This window comes from Hypomesus transpacificus, unplaced genomic scaffold, assembly GCF_021917145.1.
Source record: "Hypomesus transpacificus isolate Combined female unplaced genomic scaffold, fHypTra1 scaffold_30, whole genome shotgun sequence".
In the NCBI taxonomy this organism is placed as follows: Eukaryota; Metazoa; Chordata; class Actinopteri; order Osmeriformes; family Osmeridae; genus Hypomesus; species Hypomesus transpacificus.
This window is the reverse complement of record NW_025813826.1, coordinates 1632063-1646299: the sequence shown is the minus strand read 5'-3', so window position 1 is coordinate 1646299 and position 14237 is coordinate 1632063. Positions and strand designations below refer to the sequence as shown.

The following is a 14237-nucleotide window of genomic DNA, read 5'->3' as shown; positions in this document are numbered from 1 at the left end:
GTGACTAGCACCTAGCCAAATGTATTGCAAAAAGCTGTAGACCGATTGATATTGTTGAGGACGAGGGGTTCACCAAAGTTTTGCGAGTGGCAACGGGTGACTCGAGCATCAAGGTACCGCAAGATCAAAGTGACACTAATGACAACAATTCGGAAAATCAGTAATATGTAATTAATCATGATTAATCCACAGAAACCTGCCATTAATTTGTTTTAAAATGTTAATCATTTCACAGCCCTAATAATAATAGTATGGTAGAGTAGAGTGGAGGTGTAGCAGAGTATAATAGTGTATGTAGAGTATAATAGGGTATAGTTGTGTATAATAGGGTGCAATAAGGTATAGTATACACTAGGGCTGGGAAAGTTAATGATCTAGGCAATTAATTTGAAATGTTTAACGCGTACAAAATATTTAGCGCAATTAACGCCAGACCATTTTTGCGTCTATGGAACCCGAAAATGCTCAAACCATTATTCAGGGATGCAAACACATGTATGGTCAAAAAAGAGAGAGGTAATTGAAGCCCTCACCCCGTGGCAAATATCCATATACTTACATTACAAAATCACGCACCAATGAATTGCATCTAGGTATTGCGGTCCGGATCCGGACCGGAGTCCGTTTATTGAGTACCCACCGCAGACAGTAAAAGATACGCAGCAAGAAGAAACACTAGTGGTTCACGCTTGCGTGCATAGGCTACTTCTGATTTGCTATTTTCCTATTTACTTGTTTGGTGGAGGCAATCCAGAATTACTGTTGGTGCAATTATAATCAGCCCCCCCCTTAAAAAAAACTAGTGCTGTCAGTTTAACGCGTTATTAACGGCGTCAATTTTTTTTCCGCGCGATTAACGCTCTTTTTGACCTAGCAAACTTTGTAGTTTTTTTCACATTCTGTTGCAACAACCACAGACGTTAGAAAAACTACAATACCACACCGGATCTAGCTAGACCGGAAACAAAACAACAGGCACGCCACACACACTTGTTTGGGCTTGCGAGCCGGCTAAAGAGTCGTAACAGAGCCCGTTTACGGATATTAGACATTCTCTGGTAGTAGGCTAATGTTACGTTTTGAGTTGATTGCCAGCGCCAGACGCCGAAATGGATGCCAATAAGATTCTGAATGGAAAGTTTACTTTTAAAAGAACCAATTACTTAGCATGAAAGGAGCAAAAAGGGGCATCAACAAAGTGGATAAGCACTTAATACTTTCAGGAGTATGTAATGATGAGTCAGAGAAGGTATGAAATAGATACATTACATTCCTTTCTCGTGTGAACAGGACCCTGGTCACTCTTCGGACTCATGGATTTGGCACAGCTTGGTTATGGGCCTCTCAAGGACTGAAGTCTTTGTCTTGAGCTTCACTGACCGCACCAGACCCCTTGCATCAGGTTTCGTCTCCAGCACTGTTCCTAATGGCCAGGACCCTCGAGGAGCAGTGGAGTCAACGACCAGGACAATGTCTCCGACACTCAGGTTCCTCTTTAGTGAGGTCCATTTCTGCCTCTCCTGCAGCAGCAGAAGGTATTCCTTGGTCCACCTTTGCCAGAAAAGATCGGCCATGTACTGGACCTGTTTCCAGCGACGTCTGGCTTAGATGTCGGATTTCAAGAAGGTTCCGGGGGTAGAATTGGCTTGGCTTTTAAAAGCAGGATGTGACTTGGGGTCAGTGGCTCCAGGTCATGTGGGTGTCCTCAGGGACACTGTGCAGAGAGGACGGTTGTTCAGGATGGCCTCCACCTCACAAAACAGCGTTTGTGGCGGACAGATCTTATGAGCCTTTCCAAGGCTGCGCCATAGTGTGAGGCTGATGGTGGATTGAAACTCCAGTTGATTCCGTCTGGGAGCAGGGCATCTTGGATTTTCCTCTCGTTCAGTGACATCAGGGCCTTCTTGAGCTCTCCCTGTGCACCCACCAGGTTCGTTCCATTATAGGACCTAATGTGCTTCACCTGACCCCTCCTGCAGATTAATCTCCTCAAAGCATGAATGCATGAGTCTGTGTCCAGCGTAAAAGCAACTTCCAAGTGAATAGCCCTACTAGACATGCATGTAAAAAGAACTCCATATCTTTTGATGGTAGCTCTCCCCCGTTTTACTCCAAACGGACCAAAGTAGTCCAACCCGACATTGGTAAACGGAGGGAGGTCAGGTAGGATCCTTTCTACCGGCAAGTGGGGCCATCTTCTGTTCTCCTGCTTTGCCCCTCGAACGTCGACACTTGACACATTTTGAGAGCACTTTCCTGGCAACTGAGTTGCCTTTTACAATCCAGTACTTTTTCCGGAGCTCCGATAGCATGTGGTTTCTGCCATTGTGGCCACAGCGTTCATGGATGTGTCGTAAGAGCAGTGTTGAGATGTGCGAGTCTTTGGGCAAGATGAAGGGGTGTTTGGTTTCCTCTGGCATTGCAGATCTGTGCAGTCAGCCACCCACTCTCAGAATGCCCTCGTCTAGGACAGGATCAAGCCTGCAGATCTTACTGCTCTTGTGCACTCTAGGTGGGTTTTTTTCCAGTGTTGCAATTTCAGCACTGAATGCTTGTCCTTGGGTGTACGTGACAATTGACCTTTCCGCCCCTGTCAGATCCTCAATGGGGAGGAGCTGTCCACCAAGGTAGGTCCTAAGCTCTTCAATTTTCATCCTCACCTTTTTCCTGCTTGAGCGGGTGCGGGCTGTTCCTTTCCTCTTTTCACAATCAGCATCAACATATTTTTCAGTCTGAGATCCCATGCCGCTGCTTTAAGTAGTCTCCTCCAGTCAGAGAAGAACAAAATAAGCTGGTCTGTGGGTGTCGCAGGGTTCACTACTACTGCCGATACAGTAGCACTTTTCCTGACCTCTGGATCATCCTGCGACACCGGGTCCAATACCTCCTCTGCTGGCCACCCTTCCTTTTTGTTCCATAAGAATTCAGGGGCATGTATCCATCTCCTTTGCTCCATGAATCTTCCTGCAGTCAATCCTCTTGACGAATCATCAGCAGGATTGTCCTTGCTGCTTACGTACCGCCATTGGGACAGGTCTGTATTGTCCCGAATCAGCGAGACCCTGTTGGCTACGTAGGTCTTATACCTGGCTTGGTCATTTGCAATGTACTTGAGCACTGTTTCAGTCCAGAAACACGAAGGCTTAAGGTCAAGGTGTAGCTCTCTTCTCAGCATTCTGTCTACCTTCACCAGCAATGCTGCAGCTGCCAGCTCCAGTCGTGGCACGGTGATGTTCTTAAGGGGAAGGAATCTGGACTTTCCAAGGACCAAAGTGACGTGAACGACGTCCTGCTTGTTCAATTGTCTGATGTAGCTGACTGAGCCGTAGCCGCTCTCACTGGCGTCCGCGAAGTGGTGGAGCTCGGCACAGCTCGTCAGTCCATAGCCCTTTGGTTTCCAACAGCGTGGCACACTGAAGCCTTTGATCCTGTCCAGGCTGTTGGTCCATTCCGTCCACTTTTCAGACACTGGCTGGGGTAGAGGCTCGTCCCATCCGAAGCCTCGCTGGCAGAGCCCTTGTAGCAACTGCTTAGCTGGTAGAATGAGAGGAGCAAGAAAGCCTAGGGGATCAAAGATGGAACTAACAACAGAGAGTATGCCTCTGCGGGTGAGTGGCATTTGGCTTAGGCTGATGTTGAACTGGAAATTGTCAGACTCCACGCACCACTGCAGTCCTAGTGCTCTTTCAATGGGCAAACTGTCTGTCGAGATCCAGTGTTTTGATTTCCTTTGCTCTGTGTTCTTTGGGGATTGACGCTAAAACTGCCCTGCTATTGCTGACCCATTGAGTGAGTTGAAACCCACCCTTGTTGCATTGTGCAGTGACATCTTTCACCAGCTGGATGGCATCCGATTCCTTGGCCACAGACTTGGCACAGTCGTCAACGTAAAAGTTGTGCCGAACTGTTTCAGCTACTTGAGGGGGAAAACGACTCTCATTGTCCGCAGCAGTTTTTCTTAACGCAAAGCTTGCAATGCTAGGGGAGGAAACTGCACCGAATACGTGTACGAGCATATGGTGTTCCTTGGGTGCTTGACTGGACTCACCCTGCGGCCACCACAGGAACCGCAAGTAATCGACATCAGATCTGGCTACTCTGACCTGATGGAACATTGACTTGATGTCAGACATGACTGCAACAGGCTCTTTGCGAAATCTCATGACTCCAATGAGGGAATTTGACAGGTCAGGTCCCTGCAGCAGTTCGGTGTTTAGGGATACGCCCTGGTAAGAGGCAGCACAATCAAAGACCACCCTGAGCTTTTTCTTTTTAGGGTGGTACACCCCGTGGTGTGGCAGGTACCATACCTTTCCTGGTGACTGTGTAAGTTCTTCCTGTGGGACCTCCTCCGCGTAATTATTCTTGAAGATGTCATTGATAAACGCAACATATTCCTGTTTGTATTGCTCATCCTTTTCCATTTTCCTTCTTAGGCTTTGGAGGCGCTGTTCCGCGATTCGGCGATTGTTTGGCATACAGACATCAGCCTTTCTGAAGAGCAGTTTCATACTGTAATGTCTGTCATCCAGGCCTGCCTCACTGGCCGTTCTCAGAAATCCTTTGTCCTCAATGGAAACCTCTGTTGTCTCCTCAGAGGCAACTTCAGAAAAATCCTGATTGTACTGTGAGATCAGAAGCTCCTCTAGCCTTGCCACTGAAATCCTGTTCACCTCTCATCTTTTTGCACTTCCAGCTCCACTTCTAAGTGGCCCATTTACAACCCACCCCAATAGAGTTTTAGCGGCACAAGGGCCCCCGCTTTGGCTGTTAACCACCACCCACGGCTCTATCAGGGTTGGAGAATTTGTTCCTATTAACAGCTCTACCTTTGCACTAATAGAGGGGATGTTAACTTCACTTGAATACGCCCATTGCGCTAAGTCGCTCTGTCTTGGGATGTTGTTAGTGGTTACCAGCATCTCATTCTGAGTGAAAGTGTCAGGAAGAGGTGAGAAGTTGTCCCTGTCCAATGCTGAAACTTCAAGTCCTGAGATAACGTGCGTGGGGACAGAATTTTCCTGATTCATTGTTCGTAGAAGAATTTATGTTCTCCTTCCTTTGAGATTGAGACGTGTCATGAGCTCCGCTGAGCAGAAGGTGGCTGACGACCCTGGATCCAGGAGAGCATACACTTGCAGGACTTGGCTGCCCTTCCCTGCCTTAACCTTAACTGGGACGATTGAGAGTGCGTACTCTTGGTCTCCGGCCCCTATGTGACCACATAACTCTGCTGATGCACTGCCTACAACACCATTTTTTCCTGCTTCTTTAGCTGTGCTGTTAATCTCAATATGCAAGACGCTTGTGTGAGTTTTCTTGCAAACTTTACATGTGAGTCGCTTTTTGCACTCTTTGCTAATGTGGCCTGCAGAGAGACATCCAAAGCATATGCCCTTGGTCTTTAAGAAACTGATCTTGTCTCTATGCGTTTTCTTTGCACAAGTCCAATGTGTGCTTTGAGCTGCAGAGGGGGCAAGAGGGTTCAGGCCTTGTCTCTTTTTGGGCAAGAACAATGCTAGTGGCATAGCTACTGCCAGCTGACTTTGGGGGCTGTGACAGAGTAGGGGCTCTAACCTTAGCTCTACTAGCTGACTGGTCTTGAAGGTTGTCAAAGACTGGATCAGAGACAAGATCTAAAATCCCTACCCTACGCTGGTGCTGTTCTTGTAGCTCATACGCCTTGCTGCGCCACTTCTCTTTGAGCTTGAATGGCAACTTGAGGGCAATGTTTCTCATGTTGGATATGGTGTCCAGTTCCTGTATGTAGTCCATGTCCTCCATAGCGTTGCAGCAGCTCCTGAGAAACATGGCATAATCCTGCAGCAGTTTGGGATCCTCGGATTTCATTTGTGTCCAGGATAGGACCTTTTCCAAGTACGCACAAGATATCTTGTATTCATTCCCAAAGTTTTCCTTCAGTAACTGCTTTGCTCTCTGAAAGCCTCTATCCGGGGACATGTGCTCGCAACTTTTGACTAGTCTTTGTGCTTGGCCCTTGGTATACTGGATAAGAAATTGTAACCGATCTCTATTGTTATCCGTTTTCTGTTCAATCACGTTCTCAAACATGTGACTGAATGATTTGTACTCTAGGACTTGCCTGTCAAAGAGTGGGATACTTCCTTGAGGTAGTGTAGTCAGAAGTTGCTGTTTCATGAGCATCCTGGTTAGTTCACTTTGATTCTCCAATACTCTGATGACATGGTTGTCCTGCGATGAGCTGACTGAAGAGGGAGTTTTCCATTGTGTCCCAGTGGACCGAGTGTTTTGACCCGAGCTAGCATGTGATTGGGAGACGACAGGGGGAATGGCAGAGGAGTAGCTATGAGATGAGTGTGGGGCAGAGGGAAATCGAACACTGGCACCCGTCTTGGTCCTGACTGCTGGGGGAGGGATATTGTGAAGATGAAGCAAGTAGTCCTGCCAGTGTGCTTGTGATGCGCCGGATGTGGCTTGAGCTGCTTCGGCACCTACTACAGGCATGTTAACAGAAGGCATGTGGTTATCACTTTCAGCTTCTCTTAGATAGTTGATTTTTACAGTAGCTGCTTCGATTTCTGCATCCAAATTCAATGTTTCCTTCTTTTTTCTTAACGTTTCTTCCTGCGCTTCTATTGCGTGTTTCTCCTTTAATTTCGAAGCTCTGACGAGTAAGGCTAACCGTTCTGCTTCTGAATTGATGCGCAGTGATGAGGACGCTCCAGACGCTCTAGATTACATACCGGACACAGATAGCCCATCGCTGTTCTCAACGTTTGCTTTGGTGTTTGTGTCGGCACCATGCTCACCCTTCTCACAGTCAGCAGGTCCAGCCAGAGTGTCTGGGTCTTCCTTTTGTGCAGCAAAGTACGTTGCTACACTAGGGTCATGAGGGTTTTCTGTTTGTGAGATCCATTTATCCACGTTTGCAATAAAAGCATTTACTTGTGCCGATCGCGGCTTATACCACTTCTCGTCATCAACTGTGCGTGAGTTCTCATCCATACAAAGACGACCGTAAGTTGAATTGTCATAAATCTCATAAAACTTAACCATGTTTCCTTTCACTTTATCGAGGGATCCTTCCTCAATCATCAAACCGTTCACAATGTTCATTCTCCTTGTTACATGAGACATTATTAAACGCAAACGCGCGGCCTGTTCACTTAGACCAGTTACGTCGGCCTCGTCGGTAGACATTGTCCTCAAAAAATAAACCTTCAGAAAAACTTCCTCTTTCTCTTGTATCCAGCGTTCAAAACAATCCATATGATTCCCAAGGAGTATCTTCCAAAGTATCTTCTTGTTTCATACACTCGAAGTAGGCCGTCTACCCACTCGTTCAATTGTTTGGCCACATTGCCGTTAGCCTCCAAAAACGATGATCACACTTCATTAATGCAAAAAATCTTCATGAAACGTGCTTTTTAATTATCGCAACATCCTTTGTCAATGAAAAACCCCTCAAAGGAAAGCTATCTTTAAGCACATACCTCCGTTAAAGCGTTTCTTTGTTCCGAGTGCACCATGCGTTAGACTTTCCTTTGTCCAGCTTGCGTGAATACCTTCGGGGAAAATCTGTTTCTGTTTCTGTTTTTTTCCTTTAAACCCCTAGATTCCATTCCTGTGTCCTAATTGATTTTACCACCATGGAGAAGGCAGGAGAAGCAATGTCAAGACTCGCAGTTCTGTCCAATGATCCAGTGCAAAGGGAGTTTGATCGTTCAATGTTGCCGGTTTTATTGTTGAGGATTGTGTTACAAAAATAAGGATGCAATTGCAGTTTCAAAGTCTTAAAGTCCAAATAATTAAAGTCTGTAAAACAGGCCCAAAACGGAGACAGCGTTGTTCGGCCTCAGCCCTGAGGTCAATGACGGTATTTGCGCCCGCCTTCTCCCTGTCATGCGCGTCTGGCAGCCCTTTAAAGGGTGGCACTGTCACCGCCTACAGAGAGCGTACACTCACAATCCCACAACAAAAAAGGGAAAATCAATAAGTCATTCAAATGACAAAAAACTCAAATGCGGCTCCTACAGTGACTATGTCAATGACCAAACAGGAGCCTGGTGGCGAGGTATAGTGAGGAAACTGAGGTGCCCTTAAATGTTTGTCTGTGCCCCTAAAGTTTTTTTTTTTTTAAAGTTTACGGTGCCCTGTCCAGTATTTTTGATAACCTTCAGGGTTTAAACTTTAAATATTCAACGTGCACTTAAACACTTTGTTGTTTATAAAGTTGCTCCATATATTACTATTCTGTAGTTCCGAGGAGAGACTGTTCTCTCTACAGTTCACGAGATATCATAAAATGTTCTATTTAAAATATACTTGTGTTAATTGATTAAATTCAGTGTTTTACATGATGATAACAAGCTTGGGGAAAATGTGAATAACTGCGATTAATAAAAGCATATTGTGCGATTAATTAGTTAATAAATAAAAAAAAGATTCCCAGCCCCAGTATACACCCATCAGCCATAAAAGTATGACCACTGGCAGGTGTAGTGAATCACACTGTCTTGTTATCATGGCACCTCTCAGTAGGTCGATATATTAGGCATGAAAGTGAAAATGTTGTCCTCAAAGTTGATGTGTTAGAAGCATGAAAAATGGGGAAGCGTAAGGATTTGAGCGACTTTGACAATGTTCAAATTGTGATGGCTAGATGACTGGGTCAAAGCACCCCCAAACTGCAGCTCTTGTGGGGTGTTCTGTTTGCTGTGGTCAGTACCTATCAAAAGCAGTCCAAGGAAGGAAAAACTGTGAATTGGCGACAGGTTCATGGGCAGCCAAGGCTGATGTTGCATGTGGGGAGCGAATCCTGGCCCATGTGGTCCGATTCAACAGACGAGCTACAGAACATTTCTGATATAGTTCATGCTGGTTCTGATTTGTAATTTGTTGCGTATGGGGCTGCATAGTCATAGACCAATTAGGGTTCCAATGCTGACCCCTGTCCACTACCGAAAGCACCTACAATGGGCAAGTGAGCATCAAAACTGGACTAAGCAATGGAAGAAGATGGCCTGAGGCCTGTTCCATAAAACGAGTTTACCGAATAAGCCAGACTTATGTCAGTTAGTCGGACTCATTTCTTGTTCATTCGGTTCCATAAAGCTAGCTCAACGTAGTTCGAACTTGGTTACTATGGCAACTTAGGCTGCGAAACTAGTCTGGTCAGGGTCAGACTAACTGTCAGGCTTAGCGTGACTTGGTGCTTAACTAGACGTTCCTCTAACACTGACCCAACGGGAAAACGATGATTTACCACGTATATTCTCATTTTCTTATTCTCATCAGTTCAATATGTTCAACATTGATAGAAAATCAACTTAAATAGCCTACATAGGCTACAACATTTAGCCTAATGCATTAAACAATGATGAACAATGCTTTGATAGGCTACACACCATAGCCGTTAAATGTATGGATGTTAGTAGGCATCAGGCATATATCTCAATATAAATGATCCGAGTATAATTATCATAGCAATATAATTGTTAACAGTAGCCTACAATTGCAAAACAAACCTAAATCCGCCCTCCATTTCCCCGACACAAAACCCATGTTAAAAAGTTAGACTACTGGATAATGTATTGATTAATAGTAAGCAATTTATTTTAAACAATGTCAAAAGTCAATTTAGATTAGTTTAGAGGGTATTTTTTTATCAACTAAGTAAGGTCTAAAAAGGTCCTCGACCTACGTAGCCTATCGTTCACGACGTCAATCATGGCGTGTCATTTTATTTTGATTGAAGCGGTGGATGAGGGAGCTGTCATTGTACACGATTTAAAGGGAACGTTCTTTCTGGATGAAGTCACATGCACATCGCTTTTAACGTGGTGGATTGTATGATACATGTTTTACCTCTCGGGCTGCTAAAGAATAGGCAGGGCCGGATTAAGACAATGGGCTTTAGGGGCAGCAGCCCCAGGCCTCGCCACCAGGGGGGCCTCAGGTTGCCCGATGTCGAGTGAGTCAACGGCACCGCGTATAACATTAGAAAAATTCAGAGTGAAAACAAAAATAATGTGCGAAAATTTCCGGTCAAGGAAAGCAGAGAGTGTGGCCAAAATCCGCGATGGGACTAAACTCGAATAGCTTCGGCAACTTTTTATAGTACAAAATCGTTGTCAATCACAAGGATATGCAGTCTTTCGACACACCTCCAATCATCAAGCAGAAGCCCAGCGTCCAGGCCAGCCACCTCCATTCACTCCCAGAGACGCTGAGCGTCCAGAGAAGAATAAAATGGAAGGGGAAAAGATGCCAGGAGGAACTGAAAAAGCCAGGTAAAAAAAGAAAGATCTGTCACTTCATAAATCTAGGTTCCTGCAAGGGTGGGAACAATATGTTTTCTCAAAAGCCCTGAATCTTTCAGGTAAACATTTGGGTTGTAATTTCCGGAAAATATAGCGAAGAATATGACTCCAACGTAATGTTCATATTAGGCTAGGCTACATAAAGCAAAAAATTTGCATTAATTTGCGCTTGCATTAATGTGAAGTTCCGATTTTACCTCACATCAAAACCTTAACTAGGTAGGCTATTAGGTTCGGGTTAAGCACCAAATGTAAATCCGTTTTTTGATATTTTAGGGGAAGCTGAGCTTCCATTGCATTCTTAAAGAAATCGCCACTGCACACAACACTTTTTCTGCTTTTGAGTTGCATTTTCACTTTCTCTCAGCCTACTACCTTGAACGGACCACCTAGCTTCGTAAACACATTCCCGAATTCAACGACGGCGTCATTATTTCGATCAGCGTAACCGGCGTAGTGCAAGTGTAGGGTTTGGGTTCGGTGGGAAAAAATTTAAGGTTCGGCCGAAACCGAGTCCCGTCCAAAAGCCCAATATTCGACCGAATCCGACTCCTGGATTCAGTGCATCCCTACTCAATAGAGCATGACATACTGCACCAACTTCTTTCTTTTCTTTCAACTTGTTCTCTACTTTGAAGAGCTCATTGATGAGTTTGCATTGAGAAAGAGCAGAAAAAACTGACCTTTTAATATCACTGATGTGATGATGGTGAGTCACATGTTTAAACTGATCATATTTATAGAGTGGGTCTGTGGACTTTAAAGCACTGATGTGTCAGTGCACCTGGCGTGGGTTTGTGGGCGTGTCATGATGCGCGTCGGGGCGATATAGGGGCCTCATCCTGGTAATTAGCCCCAGGCCTCAAAATGTCTTAATCCGGCCCTGAGAATAGGGTGCACGCGCAATTAGCTTGACTACTTAAATCGGACTTGAATTAGTAGGACTGCGTGAGCTGAAATTGGCCTTTATGGAACCGCTTAAGCCCCGGTTGACTAATTAAACTTATTCAAGTCTGGTTTAGGACTTTATGTTTAGCTTTTTTAAGCGGCCTTTATGGAACAGGCCCCTGGTCTGATGAATCACGCTTTCTTTTACATCACGTGAATGCAGACATCCCAACCTGCAGAGACTCATTTCCGGGAGGTTATGCATTGAAATGCAGTGAAAAAATTTAGATTACGTGGCTCATTGGCTGGTCAATTCCCATGATGCAAGGCTGGGAATTTACGATTTTACCATAGTGTTAAAATTTGCTGATAAGTTTGCCGTTTGTTCGGAAAACAAATGTAACTTCATGAATTTCGTTTTTTAAATGTGTCTGCTTAGAATGTAGTGTTTTGTTGCTTGGTAATTGTCATTGCTGTGCTGGTTTACCAATGTAACCATAAGTTAAATGTCTGTTACGTTTCATCAGAAGAGCTGGATTGTTATGACATGAGTGCATATAGAATAATTAGCTTCTTACAGCTAATAATCTACAGTGTCACTTGGCGAGGGCCCACGTTCTCGTCAAGTGACGCAAGATCGGTGGAGTTTGAGGGGCCCCTAAACATTTTAATATATTAGTAAATCATAGTAAATTGATTTTTTTTTAAGTTTACTTCTTGAAGTACTTATATTAATTGAAAGTGCTCTTGAAATTTTTCCAAAGTTTATTTTGAGGTACTTAAGGTAGTATACTTCATGAACTGAAAGTGCACTACACAGGTTACTTAAATGTATACTTTGAAGTACTTTAGGAAGAATACTTCATAAACTAAAAGTTTACTTTACTTTACTTAGGCTACTTTACAGTATTCAAAAGTAAACCTCAAATACACTATAAGTGTACTTTAAAGTGTACTAAATGACCTTAAAAAGTGGGCCAATTCAGTTTACTTAGTACAAAAATAGTATATAAATAAGTACACTGCTAGTATACTTTCAGTACCATGATAATAGTATACTTTTTGTACTTATGTATACTTACAAATTAAACTTGAAGTATACTTCTTTTTCATAAGGGGTTATTATTACTTGAAAGAGGAATTATTTACTGTGTCGTCTTAGTTACATTATCAGGGCTTGGAAATACAGTGACTTGCTAAAGTAGGCAAATGGCTAGTAGAACATAACTTTTCATAATAATTTCAGTTAATCAAACAGCTGCAAGACCCAGTGAAATGTTATAGGCTAGGCTAGCAAAATAACGCTAGCATCGCTAACAACATTACTAATTCAGAGCTGCCAACTCTCACGGTTTCGCCGTGTGACACGCATTTCAACCATTTCTCACGCTCTCACGCCATACCTTGTGCATCTCACACTGAAAAGGCAACGTGAAACAAGTAGCCAAGCTAACGTTAACGGAGTGAAGCAAAATTGACTGGGGGGGGGGGGGGGCTGGAGTTACCAAATATCTCACGCAAAGGTTTTTTGAAAAGTTGGCAGCCCTGCTAATTCAACTTTGGTAGTGTAACCGAGCTCTTTGTTAGTTTGTTTCAGATATGATCGTGTGGACAATAAGACACGGACGCGGTTTCTATTCATACATTTTACAACAGATTTTTTTGGATATCACCATTCGAACAGCCCTCACTGATTTCACGTAATGCTTTCAGCATCAAGCCTATGGATTTGCAAGCTAGTTAAACTTATACTATATCTAAAATAATTTTGTAGACATAACAATTAATTCTGCACTAAATGAGTGACTTGGCTTTATTTATGGACATACTATCCACAACCGAAGTGTGTTACACAATGCTGTAAGATCGCCTATACTCGTGCATTGCTCTTGGTACCCAGAATGCCCTGCGGCAAGCTGAAAAGCTACTAAGTTAAGGGTATTAGTTTAGTTAAATAGGCGTTGTTTGGAGTTCTATTGTTGTGCTTGTTCTGTTTTGATATGTGTAATGCAATGGTCTATAGTTTAAATAATTTGAGTGTTCAACTTGATTGAGAATGTTGTCTAGTTAGATAGTTATCCAAGCTGTCCGCCACATAAAACTGATCATATTTATAGAGTGGGTCTGTGGACTTTAAAGCACTGATGTGTCAGTGCACCTGGCGTGGGTTTGTGGGCGTGTCATGATGCGCGTCGGGGCGATATAGGGGCCTCATCCTGGTAATTAGCCCCAGGCCTCAAAATGTCTTAATCCGGCCCTGAGAATAGGGTGCACGCGCAATTAGCTTGACTACTTAAATCGGACTTGAATTAGTAGGACTGCGTGAGCTGAAATTGGCCTTTATGGAACCGCTTAAGCCCCGGTTGACTAATTAAACTTATTCAAGTCTGGTTTAGGACTTTATGTTTAGCTTTTTTAAGCGGCCTTTATGGAACAGGCCCCTGGTCTGATGAATCACGCTTTCTTTTACATCACGTGAATGCAGACATCCCAACCTGCAGAGACTCATTTCCGGGAGGTTATGCATTGAAATGCAGTGAAAAAATTTAGATTACGTGGCTCATTGGCTGGTCAATTCCCATGATGCAAGGCTGGGAATTTACGATTTTACCATAGTGTTAAAATTTGCTGATAAGTTTGCCGTTTGTTCGGAAAACAAATGTAACTTCATGAATTTCGTTTTTTAAATGTGTCTGCTTAGAATGTAGTGTTTTGTTGCTTGGTAATTGTCATTGCTGTGCTGGTTTACCAATGTAACCATAAGTTAAATGTCTGTTACGTTTCATCAGAAGAGCTGGATTGTTATGACATGAGTGCATATAGAATAATTAGCTTCTTACAGCTAATAATCTACAGTGTCACTTGGCGAGGGCCCACGTTCTCGTCAAGTGACGCAAGATCGGTGGAGTTTGAGGGGCCCCTAAACATTTTAATATATTAGTAAATCATAGTAAATTGATTTTTTTTTAAGTTTACTTCTTGAAGTACTTATATTAATTGAAAGTGCTCTTGAAATTTTTCCAAAGTTTATTTTGAGGTACTTAA

General features: G+C 43.7%; 1 protein-coding gene across 7 annotated transcripts in view; it reads right to left on the bottom strand.

Annotated features, from left to right (window-relative positions):
* Positions 1-14237, bottom strand: part of msh3 (mutS homolog 3 (E. coli)) — a 106979-nt gene that overhangs the window by 68610 nt on the left and 24132 nt on the right. The gene's annotated exons all lie outside the window — the stretch shown is intronic.